Genomic DNA, 14,123 nt, shown 5'->3' with positions numbered 1-14,123 from the left:
TGTCCAAAATTTACTTCTAAGAGATAATTAGAGAACCAATTTGTGAGGGTAAAATCTTAGACTTCCTATCAACAAACAGACTTTAACTTAACGAATAATTTAACGCAGAGGAAGATATCAGTGATCATAAGGCCGTGATAGCAGCTATGACTACGGGTATTACAAAGAATAATAAGAAAGGTAGAAAAATATTTTCGCTTAGCAAGAGTGACAGGAAACAAACTGCAGAGTATCTGAGTAGTCAGTACTAGATATTCAGTGGTGAGGAAGAAGATGTGGAGCACAACGGAAAAAATTCAAAAGCATCGTTCAGTACGCCTTAGATAAATATTTTCGAGGTAAGATGGTAAGGGACGGGAAAGACCAGGCGTGGTTTATCTACTACGTAAGACAAAGAGAGCTTCATTGCAGATTAACAGGAAGTGAAAACGTAGGGTAGAAACGAAATCTGAACGAAGCGAATATGAATGTAAGGAAAGCAATGAGAGGAGAGTTCATTCACTATGAAAGTAAAATTGTGTCATCCAATGTAACTACAAACTCTAAGAAGTTTTGGTTTTACGTACCGTAGAAGTAGCAAGCGCTTCGAAATCGTCTGTTCAATCACTCAGTGACCATACTGACACATAAACAGAAGAGATCAGAGAGAAGGCCGAAATTCTGAATTCGGTCTTCCGAAAGCATTTCACCGTGGAAGATCGTAATACGGTTTCTCCTATCAAAACGTCAAAATGGCAGATACTGGAATAACCGATCGCGAAATAGAAAAGAAACTATGGTTAGTTACTAATGGAAAGGAATCATGACTAGATAAGATTCTTGTAAGATAATACAACGGTTGCGGTAAAGAACTTGCTCCCTCTTTAGCAGAAGTTTATTGGAGTTTGCTGGTGCAAGGGTTACATAATGCTTAGAAAAAATTGCAGGGTCTTCCCATTTTCAAGATGGTTCGTAGGGCATATGCACATAATAATAGGCTTATCTCCTTGATATCGGTCTGTTGTAGAATCATGCTCTAGCGGCCTGTTGAATTATGAAACCTGTTAATTTCCAACAGTTATGAAGTTTTTGGAGAAAGAAGATCTCCTATATAAAATTCAATATGATTTTCGCTAACATAATGTTTCGAAATTCTGCTCGCTCTGTTCCTCCATGAGAGCCATAGCACTGAAAACAACCGCGCTCAGGTTGATGCCGTGTTACTCGACTTCAAGAAGGTATTTCACATCGTCCCGCGCTGCTGTTTACTGAAAAAAACTATGAGCTTATCGAGCATACGACCAGATTAGCGACTCGATTCAAGACTTTTTTGCAGACAGAAATCAACAAGCCCTCTTAGTGGCACAAAAGCGACAGAAGTGAAGGTAATATCGAGAGTGCCCCAAGGAAGAGTGTACATTAGATATAAATGATGTAGTAGAAAGCGTCGGAAGCTCTTTGAGTCTATTCGCAGACAGTGCTGTTGTTTATAAGAAAGTAGCAACGCTAGAAGATAATATCGATTTATAGTATGGCCTACACAAGTTTGATAAATGCTGTAGGCTCTAGTGGTTGACCCAGAAATTAACACATTGCGCATACTAGCAGCTGTCCAGAGCGACTTTAAGCGGAAAGACCAGACAAAACAAATAGCAGGAAAAGCAAATGTGAGATGAGATTCTTAGGAAGAATGTAAAGCAAATGTAATTCATCCATGAAAGAAGTGGCTTACAAAGCACTTCTTCGACCTATTCTTGAGTATGGTTCATCAATATGGGACCCTCACCAAGTCGGACTCATAGAAGAGATAGAGAAGATCAAACGAAGAGTGTTGCTTTCTTCTGGCGCCATTCGCGAGTTGGCCAAGGTAAGGGATATAAGTTGTTAGTGGTACCAGACGTGTCTCCCGTCAAACACCATCAAGTGGCTTCAGGAAATGGGATACGGGAACTGGAAGCCACTAGCGCAAAAACTGAAAGATTTGGTGGAAAATCGTGTAAGGCGTGAAGATCCACAAACGACTGTACAGCCACGGAAGGAAAAACAATTAATATTCACTATCATTCAGACAAATTAAAATGTCGTCCAGAGATCTACGCTGATCCGTGCTTCCGTGAGCAACAGTCTTCCTCCCAGGAAAATCGATTTATCTGTTTAGCTGCACTGGATGAGTATGGGAGGTAGAAGAAAGGGGAAGGCTAATTTAAGCTGTGAGCTGGAAGTGAAAACAGATCAGTAAAATAGAAAAACAATACCACAAAATTAAGTCTGCGAGGTGCCGGAGCTAGCAGTGAATTTAACACTAAGTTCTTCTAGAACCCTCATATGGAAATGATGCTTTAAGCCCCCCCTTTTCTAACTTCGACTTTTGCTGTTGCACATGGTTTAAGAAGAAACGCGAACTGACTGTAATCGACCCTGCAAGTAGAGTAGAAAAGAGTTTGGCACCTGCAATAATTTAATTTGATAGAAATTAATTAGATAAAGGAAAGTTTCATTAACGTACTGAGAAATGAAAGGGTTGCTCTACCAATTAGCAGAATGAAAGTTCTGTCCAAAATAACAATTTGATTTATTATGACTAAACTCAAAATAATAAACAAATCACATGAAACATTTACAATACATCAAATTGCATACTCAAATAAATTCTGTGAAGGTGAGGTTGTCTATAAACTAGATTGTGACATTTAAGACCAAGTGGTATGTGGAGCCAATTCCTTGCAACTCAAATCTTAAGAGAAACACCCAGCCAACCCAACATTAATTGCTGCTACAGTAGTGAGAACTCAGACAATGAACACCCAAGACAGAACAAAGTTAGAAAAGACGAACAGGCGCGCTCTGCTGAGCTCTGATTATCACCCAGCAAAATTCCCTGATTTGCCGGTGCTGCGGACGTACATTACCAAGCTGTCTTCTTAACTGCAAGGACACGATCTGGCATACCGGAGGCAATGGCTGGTTGCTTCAACGTCCCGTCATGTTGATGATAATGTCGTGAGTATAGCCCAAAACAAATTCTCCTGGTCTGGTTGTTCCAGACTAAAGACTTCCTACCAACACAAATACGACTCTGAGGGAGACGAAGAAGTCTCAATACACATTCACTGACGGTACAGTGAGTGATTTTAACAGGAGAAGTCACACAGTAACTCCAGTACAGTGAACTTTAGCGAAAACTGTTCAAGACGGACAACATAGGCCGCTTGTACGCAGAACGCTCAATTGCCAACTGTACTCGGAATATTACGAGGAAGTCGAAACTTCAGCAACTTTCTCAAACAGTTATAATTAAATGAAAGTATATTAGACAGCCAACGGAAGGTAGGCTGCTCATAGCAGCGAGAGCTCAGTCTTGTAACCTACTCTGTCTGAAAGCTGAGAGCCAACCCTCTCAAGAGCACCCGTGCAAGCCGAACATAGAACATTCCTATCTCCACGACAGTGGCCGTGGTTAAACGTTCCAATCAGCAACTCGAAAGCCGGCAGAGAATTCCACTCTTTGCCGACGCACTACTGTTCCACCAGTGGAGATACTTGGCGCCAATTTCTGCGCCGATTCTGCTACGTCATGGAGCTATCCCCTGAGCAGCCAATCAGTTATGATTTTGCAAAAAACGCGGGAATTTGCCCGCCAAGACTGTCTGGGAACACAAGTCATTCCCACGCCTCGCTGGTAGCCTGCCAGAAAGTGTTTTCGCAAAGTTTCTGCGCAGTAACGGAATCTGTAGCCCAGCCGCTCCGTCAGGCCCCTGTGGGGCGTGTCGCCCCCACTCTTATGAGAATGTCGGCGTCTGGAAAGTATCCACTAGACTCCCTCACACCCGTCGGCTTAACCCTTTCAAGATCAGTAGAACCCGCCTGTCACCCGACCACCCAGGTGATGAGAGACGCTGCATGGGAAGTCCGCACGTGAAGGAACAGCAACTTTTCACCGCATGCAATTAGAGAGGAAAAGCGAATTACTCAAAGTAAGATAGAAATATGAGAGGTGGCTCTTGCCACCTCTCAAGTCTTTCACCTGTTCACATTTCGACACATATTTTGGGTTGTTTTTAGGGGAGTAGACCAGACAGCGAGGTCATCGGTCTCATCGGATTAGGGAAGGACGAGGAAGGAAGTCGGCCGTGCCGTTTCAAAGCAACCATCCCGGCATTTGCTTTGAGTGATTTAGGGAAATCACGGAAAACCTAAATCAGGATGGCTGGGTGCGGAATTGAACCGTCGTCCTCCCGAATGCGAGACACATGGTTTGAAAGTTTTAGGATGTTACATGATTGTATACAGTCCGATGTACACTGAAGAGCCAAAGAAACTAGTACACCTGCCTAATATCGTGTAGGGTCCCCGCGAGCACGCAGAAGTATCGCAGCACGGCGTTGCATGGACTCGATTAATATCTGAGGTAGTGCTGGAGAGAATTGACACCATGAATCCTGCAGGGCTGTCCACAAATCCGTAAGAGTACGAGGGGTTGGAGATCGCTTCTGAACCGCACGTTACAAGGCATCCCAGATATGCCGAATAATGTACATGTCTGGGGAGTTTGGTGGCCAGCGGCAGTGTTTGATCTCATAAGAGTGTTCCTGGAGTCACTCTGTGGTAATTCTGGACGTGTGGGGTATCCCATTGTCCTGCTGGAATTTCCCAAGTCCGTTGGAATACACAATGGACTTGAATGGATGCAGATGATTAGACGGGATGCTTACGTACGTGTCACCTATAAGAGTCGTATCTAGATGTATCAGGGGTCCCTTATCGCTCCAACTGCACACGCCCCACATCACTGCAGAGCCTCCACCAACTTAAACAGTCCCATGCTGACATGAAGGGTCCACAGATTCATGAGGTTGTGTCCACACCGGGACACGTCCGTCCACTCGATAAAATTTTAAACGAGACTCGTCCGACTAATTATCCTTCCGGCCCTACTACAATGTGTCTTCGCTCTCAGGTGTCCGGACTGTCCGCCTTGGCACTTCCTGTGTGGAGCTGAACCATCATACCTGTGTGAGCCTTCCACCCAGGGCTTGAATTCCGCCTGCCGTTTCGTTCCCAGTGTCGTTCTAACCTCTTCTAGCATAGGCAATCATTCATTACGCCGTCTTGATAATAAAAACACTCCGTCACCGTTTATGCAATAAGCGTTAACAATTACTTACAAGGCGTACGTGACAACGTCAGTCTCCATATATTCATATATACGATGTACAACTTATCACATGATACCTAATTGTGTTTTGTAGATCACGGTAAAGTATGTGGATGGGTGTTTGTTTTTATAGTTAATGATGCTCATTGCCTGTATTAAAGCTGTTAAATTTCATATACCTGAGAACGAAGAATAATGCACGCTGAAAGGCCAAAACATTGAGACCATTTAATAATTAGTTACATGTTAGTCGACATTTGGAATACAGTCCGCCTGGTACGGATTTCGGGAGCACTTGGTAGGTTTTACGAGATATGTGCCACCCGATATCTAAGCACAGGTCAAACTGTTGTCGTTAATAAAGGGCCGGTGATTTGTGGGCACGGAGTAGAAGCCCGTTAGCGTCCTGGGTTTCATAGGGCCCAGAGAGGCGAATTTGGTTACCAAGACATCAACGTTGAGGTATCATGCTCGTCAAACCACAATAGCACGGTTCTGGGCTTTTCATATGGACAGGTATCCTGCTGGAAGATGTCGTCACCGTCGGGGAAGGCATCGAGCATAATTGTATACAGGTGTTCCATAGTAATGTTCATGTAGTCCACAGAAATAATGGTGTCTTCGACTAGTATCACAGATCCCACGAGAGCTCAAGTGAGTGTTCCCCATAACATAGTACTGCGCCCAACGGCCTCCGTCCGTGGCATGATGCTTGTTTCGAGCACCCATTCGTCTTGAAGACGGCGTATCCAGAAACGACCATCGACCTGGTGTAACAAGAAATGTGATTCATCTGGCCAGGTGAAACGTTTCAAATGGTCCATGGTCAAGTATCTACGCTACTGTGCCCACTGCAATCGTAACTCACAGTGCCATTGACTCAACATGGCAACACTTATGGGTTGTCTGTTGCTGGCCTCCATGTTCAACGGAGTCAGCTGGATAGTGTATCCGGAAACAGACTTGCACCGCCATTGCAGTCTTTCGTCAGATCTACCACAGATCGCCACCAAATGGTTCAAATGGCTCTAAGCACTACGGGATTTAACATCTGAGGTCATTAGTCCCCTAGACATAGAACTACTTAAACCTGACTAACCTAAGGACATCACACACATCCCGCGGCCCGCAGATGACCACCTACCACAATTTACGGAGTAGGGAAGTCTCCGATGTTCACGTTTTGTGATGAGGCGTGAACGTTGAACACCTTGTCGCCACTTGTGATTTCATCACCTTTCCAACATTATCCATAAATGCTGACAACAGCAGCACGCGAACAGCAGAAGAATTTTGCTGGTTCCGACACGCTCGTTCCAATGAGCCAGGCCATAAAATCTGGTGTCACTTTTGTTAGTGAATATGAACATTTGCAGTCCGTATCATCGCTGCAACGACTCTCCATTCATATCTGCTCCGTTTCCACTTGCAGTGGGTTGTGAGAATAATGATCACATATAACTAAGACGCAGAGAGATACATTAACCTGTTTCTTAGCTTTTTGTCATAGTGCCGCAAACTCCAGTGGCCAGTATCGGGCTACAAGTATGAAAATGTAAACTTCTGCACGCCTAATCTGAAGATGAAAATCATCAAGCTCGAAAACTAGTTCATGTAGATAAATGAATATTTAATAAGTGATTGCTTCCAGACGTCTGTATTCACATTTCAGTTAATATACGACTACAGGGTTCTGCTGTATCCATTATGGATAGGATAAAAATGACAACACATATGACTCTTGTGAATTGTTAATATTTCTGGCTAAAGGAGCAACATGCAAGACATTGAGGACTGCAGACTCTTCAGAAATCGATTGTAACGAATTAGTAAGTTTTTTATAGTTGCTAGAGAGGTTTACTCGAATGTTAACCAACTCTTTATGAATTGCAGTCTACGCCCCAAAGGACTTTAGGGGTATTCACGCTAAAGTTGAAAGGTTAGGGATAAATTTCACATAGTACAAGAAAAGTTTGATATTGAGTGCAAATGGCGCATAGATATGTTTAATGATAAAACATTATCATTAGCACGGATATTTGCTGTGGATTTAGGCACTTAAAATAGGAGAGGATTCACTTATTAGCAGTCACTGAGCACCTTCATTTGCAAAGTATGCGAACTAAATTTCTTGCAAGTGTCTTCGGGTGTGCAAATAGTGTCATTCGATAGAGGTTTGGAATTAAACCCGACACAAGTGCACATAGTCTGGTGATCGGAAATCTTATTCTGCCACCACACTTGCAGCTTGTGGCCGAATACTGCGTATGCAATTTCCTGCTGTACCAGAAAACGAATCAAATACCTCTGCATTAGACCCTACCTTACTGTCTTACCAGTGAAAATAGATCTGTTTTTACAGTGTAATCATGACAGAGTGGAATCGCAGTTGAGATAATTAGACACAAGAAAAGAACTTAGCCACATTCTCACGACAAAAGTACGAGTGTTATTCGGAAAGTAAGGAACGATCGGTCGCTAAATGGAAACCACAGTGAAAATCCCATGAAGTTTTGCACAGGTGTGTTGGGGAGTGTCTCTAGTATGTCCGTAGATCGCGTTACGTTGTTCTTTTTATTTCTGAGCACACAGGGAGCACATTAAGATACCTAGAACAACAGTGTCTCCCGCCAAGTACTAGGGCTTGGTGAGAAATTTGGCCTGAAGCTATGTAGCCAACATTACGTAACTGTCGTGCGGTTTCTTTTTCAAGACAGACATCGAGTTGTAGGCCAGCATAGAGAATTGGAGGAAAGCACTGGCAGCTGCCTTCTATAACGAGGGTATTGGGAAGTTGGTACAACGCTACGACAATCGTCTAAGTCGGATCAGCGACTATAGAGACAAATAGCTGGACGTTGTAGCTAACTTTTGCAAATGAAACACTTTTGATTTTCACTGTGGTTTCCATTTCGCGACCTATCATTCCTTACTTTCCGAACAGCCCTCGTAATCCCAAGCGGTAGACTAGGTACCAAAAGTTGCGATCAAAACGTTTCTGTTTGAGGGCGTTGCTGCAGTGTATAAACAACGTAGCGCGACTCCGTTGCGGGTATACAAGCACCGACATGCAGTCAAGGGATTAGTGTGGTATTCCTGTATTTCTGATATGCGTGGAAACGTGAACTACGGCGGCATTATTACTAAATGCTTCCAAACAGGAGCGACATGCCGTTATTCTTTTCTTGACTGCCGAAGGATAAACACCGGTAGACATCCATCTTAGAATGAAGAATGTGTACGGGGCAGCATGTCTGTCGAAAACAACCGTTGTGGAATGGTGCGCCAAGGGTTGCTGCTGCTTCATTATAACGCACGTCCCCATATCGCAAAACGTCGTAATGCAGAGGTGATGCCAACTCAAGTGGAAGGCACTCGAGCTGTCGGCCTATGGTACTGACGTCTTCTCATGTCATTATCACGCCTTCGATCACTTGAAAAAGATCTTGACGGGTCGATGATTCATGTCGGATGAAGATGTGCAGCAGGCAGTTACGGACTTCTTCACGCAGATGGACACAGTGTTTTACCAAATTGGTATCTTCAACCTGGTGTGTCAGTGGTACAATTGGATCAATGCTCACGGAAATTCTGCCTGATTGTCATACCGATTGTGGACTGTACGGCTTTGGTGCACAGACATTTTGATCTGCCCTTATAGCTAATTGCTGGTGTAGAGCCTCCGCATAACTACGTTAGTAACAACATACAGAATGACAATTATTGAACTTCATAACTTCTGGATGGTTTGAGTTAGGACGTTCAAACAGCACGGTTGGCCGCGGGGCATGATGGGAAGTGGTATGTGCATGATTTGGTTCATCGACGTTGCCCGCTTTCATTTGGATCGGTTCGCCAATAATCAAAATTGGCGCACTTGGGGGACTACGAATCCGCATTTCGCGATCGAGAAGTCTCTTCATCCACAATAGGTGACTGTGTGGTGTGCTATGTCCAGTCACGGAATAATTGGAGCGATAGCCGGCCGTTGTGACCGAGCCGTTCTAGGCGCTTCAGTCTAGAACCGAGCGAGCGCTACGGTGGATGCGGATGTGTGTGATGTCCTTAGGTTAGTTAGGTTTAAGTAGTTCAAAGTTCTTGGAGACTGATGACCTCAGATGTTAAGTCCCACAGTGCTCAGAGCCATTTTCAATAGTGCTCATAGCCATTTGAGCCATTCGGTGCGATGGCACGGTGACTACCGAACGGTACGTGAAGGTTTTGGAAGATGATTTGATCCCCGTTATCCAAAGTGACCCTGATTTCATCCAAGACCTGGCTCGCCCAGGAGAGTGTTCGATGCCCTGGAGGAGCATTTTGGGGAACGATCTGGGATACACAGAGGCCACTAGCCTGGCCCTCGATTGGCCGCCATATTCTCCGGATCTGAACGCATGCGACTCCTTTTTCTGCGGCTATATTAAAGACAAGGTGTACAGCAATAACTCCAAATCCATTGCTGAGCAGAAATCAGCCATTCAGGAGGTCATCGACATCACCGAAATTCCGACACTTCAGCGGGTCATACAGAATTTCACTATTGTTCTGCGGCACATCATCGCCAATGATGGTAGGCATATAGAACATTTCATAACCTAAACCAGAATATCTGTAGTGATGTTTACGTTTTGAACAAAGTGTAGGTACGGCGTAGTTTGTTACTAATTTTCTTTCATGATGTTGTTGTGGTTTTCAGTCCTGAGACTGGTTTGATGCAGCTCTCCATGCTACTCTATCCTATGCAAGATTCTACACCTCTCAGTACCTATTGCAATCTTCATCCTTCTGAATCTGCTTAGTGTATTCATCTCTTGGTCTCCCTCTACGATTTTTACCCTCCACGCTGCCCTCCAGTACTAAATTATTGATCCCCTGATGCCTCAGAATATGTCCGACCAACCGGTTCCTTCTTCTGGTCAAGTTGTGCCACAAACTCCTCTTCTCCCCAATCCTGTTCAACACCTCCTCATTAGTTATGTGATCTACCCATCTAATCTTCAGCATTCTTCTGTAGCACCACATTTCGAAAGCTTCTATTCTCTTCTTGTCTAAACTGTGTATCGTCCATGTTTCACTTCCATACTCCATACAAATGCTTTCAGAAACGACTTCCTGACACTTAAATCTATACTCGATGTTAACAGATTTCTCTTCTTCAGAAACGCTTTCCTTACCATTGCGAGTCTACATTTTATATCCTCTCTACTTCGACCATCATCAGTTATTTTGCTCCTTAAATAGCCAAACTCCTTTACTACTTTAAGTTTCTCTTTTCCCAATCTTATTCCCTCAGCGTCACCTGACTTAATTCGACTACATTCCATTATCCTCGTTTTGCTTTTGTTGATGTTCATCTTTATCCTCCTTTGAGGCCACTTCTTTCATATAGTTCAATAATTATAATCCTTCATGTAAGCTCAAGTTTCTGGTCATACAGTGAAATGCACATCATATAGTCACACTATGATAATTTTCGCTCGGGCATATGTCTTTCCACAAATTGTGCTGGTTCAGGCACGATGTTTATAAAGAGCAGTAAGGAAGGAGCTGCTCTGGAGGGGCACTGGAGACAAATGCAGCCAGAGTCACTGGAAACGCGGCGGCTGTTCCCCTTCCGGAAACAAATCGCCGCTTAAGACTCCTCTGCTAACAGCGTGCTGTTGATTTCCCTTTGAAAACGACTCAAAGAAGTATTTTAATGCGCCTCCTTCAAAGGCGTGAGCCGAGGACAATCAGATTCTCTTTGAAATGCGACTCCTTCAGTGAGATACAGGCGGCACTCACAAATTCCTACAAAGGCAACCTCAGTCAATCGGAGAACTGCTCGTAGAGACGAAACAGATTCTTTGAGGCGAAGTGTAATTGTACGGCTGTGCGAAGGTGGAAACTTTAACCACGTTCATTTGTCTCTGTGATACATAGGTCTAAATTTAGATGATACTGCCTTACAGAGTGTTGCATAGAGTGTCTTAACTGTGCTTCCCATTCATAGATGAACAAGAGGGTTAATGACTTCTTGCAGATATCTGTAACCAAGGAATTTAATATTGCTTGAACAATTCTTACCAAAGTTGCACGTAGGAGGGTGAATAGTAACGCAGTTTTCTCCTTATGTGGCAATGTCTTCCTTCTAGACAACAGTTTTTTAAAAATTGGTTTTGTCAGTTCAGGTATGCCATCAACTTTTTTGTTCCTCTCAGTGAGTCACATGAACTTGTGACCGTATGGAGTGCCCTTTCTCTTGTTTCTCTTTTCTTTCTTTTTTGTAACTGCAATCTTCTGGAAATACTCTAGCAAAGTTGCGGTAACAATGTTGTTAGTATGTTGTTGTTGTGGTCTTCAGTCCTGAGACTGGTTTGATGCAGCTCTCCATGCTACTCTATCCTGTGCAAGCTGCTTCATCTCCCAGTACCTACTGCAACCTACATCCTTCTGAATCTGCTTAGTGTACTCATCTCTCGGTCTCCCTCTACGATTTTTACCCTCCACGCTGCCCTCCAATGCTAAATTTGTGATCCCTTGATGCCTCAAAACATGTCCTACCAACCGATCCCTTCTTCTAGTCAAGTTGTGCCACAAACTTCTCTTCTCCCCAATCCTATTCAATACCTCCTCATTAGTTACGTGATCTATCCATCTTATCTTCAGTATTCTTCTGTAGCACCACATTTCGAAAGCTTCTATTCTCTTCTTGTCCAAACTAGTAATCGTCCATGTTTCACTTCCATACATGGCTACACTCCAAACAAATACTTTCAGAAACGACTTCCTGATACATAAATCCATATTCGATGTTAACAAATTTCTCTTCTTCAGAAACGCTTTCCTTGCCATTGCCAGTCTACATTTTATATCCTCTCTACTTCGACCATCATCAGTTATTTTACTTCCTAAATAGCAAAACTCCTTTACTACTTTAAGTGTCTCATTTCCTAATCTAATTCCCTCAGCATCACCCGATTTAATTTGACTACATTCCATTATCCTCGTTTTGCTTTTGTTAATGATCATCTTATATCCTCCTTTCAAGACACTGTCCATTCCGTTCAACTGCTCTTCCAAGTCCTTTGCCGTCTCTGACAGAATTACAATGTCATCGGCGAACCTCAAAGTTTTTACTTCGTCTCCATGAATTTTAATACCTACTCCAAATTTTTCTTTTGTTTCCTTTACTGCTTGCTCAATATACAGATTGAATAACATCGGGGAGAGGCTACAACCCTGTCTCACTCCTTTCCCAACCACTGCTTCCCTTTCATGCCCCTCGACTCTTATGACTGCCATCTGGTTTCTGTACAAATTATAAATAGCCTTTCGCTCCCTGTATTTTACCCCTGCCACCTTTAGAATTTGAAAAAGAGTATTCCAGTCAACATTGTCAAAAGCTTTCTCTAAGTCTACAAATGCTAGAAACGTAGGTTTGCCTTTTCTTAATCTTTCTTCTAAGATAAGTCGTAAGGTCAGTATTGCCTCACGTGTTCCAACATTTCGACGGAATCCAAACTGATCCTCCCCGAGGTCTGCATCTACCAGTTTTTCCATTCGTCTGTAAAGAATTCGCGTTAGTATTTTGCAGCCGTGGCTTATTAAACTAATAGTTCGGTAATTTTCACATCTGTCAGCACCTGCTTTCTTTGGGATTGGAATTATTATATTCTTCTTGAAGTCTGAGGGTATTTCGCCTGTCTCATACATCTTGCTCACCAGCTGGTAGAGTTTTGTCATGACTGGCTCTCCCAAGGCCGTCAGTAGTTCTAATGGAATGTTGTCTACTCCGGGGGCCTTGTTTCGACTCAGGTCTTTCAGTGCTCTGTCAAACTCTTCACGCAGTATCGTATCTCCCATTTCGTCTTCATCTACATCCTCTTCTATTTCCATAATATTGTCCTCAAGTACATCGCCCTTGTATAAACCTTCTATATACTCCTTCCACCTTCCTGCTTTCCCTTCTTTGCTTAGAACTGGGCTGCCATCTGAGCTCTTGATATTCATACACGTGGTTCTCTTCTCTCCAAAGGTCTCTTTAATTTTCCTGTAGGCAGTATCTATCTTACCCCTAGTGAGATAAGCTTCTACATCCTTACATTTGTCCTCTAGCCATCCCTGTTTAGCCATTTTGCACTTCCTGTCAATCTCATTTTTGAGATGTTTGTATTCCTTTTTGCCTGCTTCATTTACTGCATTTTTATATTTTCTCCTTTCATCAATTAAATTCAATATTTCTTCTGTTACCCAAGGATTTCTAGCAGCCCTCGTCTTTGTACCTACTTTATCCTCTGCTGCCTTCACTACTACATCCCTCAGAGCTACCCATTCTTCTTCTACTGTATTTCTTTCCCCTATTCCTGTCAATTGTTCCCTTATGCTCTCTCTGAAACTCTGTACAACCTCTGGTTCTTTCAGTTTATCCAGGTCCCATCTCCTTAATTTCTCACATTTTTGCAGTTTCTTCAGTTTTAATCTACAGGTCATAACCAATAGATTGTGGTCAGAGTCCACATCTGCCCCTGGAAATGTCTTACAACTTAAAACCTGGTTCCTAAATCTCTGTCTTACCATTATATAATCTATCTGATACCTTTTAGTATCTCCAGGGTTCTTCCACGTATACAACCTTCTTTCATGATTCTTAAACCAAGTGTTAGCTATGATTAAGTTGTGCTCTGTGCAAAATTCTACTAGGCGGCTTCCTCTTTCATTTCTTAGCCCCAATCCATATTCACCTACTATGTTTCCTTCTCTCCCTTTTCCTACACTCGAATTCCAGTCACCCATTACTATTAAATTTTCGTCTCCCTTCACTATCTGAATAATTTCTTTTATTTCATCGTACATTTCTTCAATTTCTTCATCATCTGCAGAGCTAGTTGGCATATAAACTTGTACTACTGTAGTAGGTGTGGGCTTCGTACCTATCTTGGCCACAATAATGCGTTCACTATGCTGTTTGTAGTAGCTTACCCGCATTCCTATTTTCCTATTCATTATT

The sequence above is a fragment of the Schistocerca gregaria genome, chromosome 3 (assembly GCF_023897955.1).
Source record: "Schistocerca gregaria isolate iqSchGreg1 chromosome 3, iqSchGreg1.2, whole genome shotgun sequence".
NCBI lineage: Eukaryota > Metazoa > Arthropoda > Insecta > Orthoptera > Acrididae > Schistocerca > Schistocerca gregaria.
The sequence above is the reverse complement of the archived record's forward strand: the minus strand, read 5'-3'. Positions refer to the sequence as shown.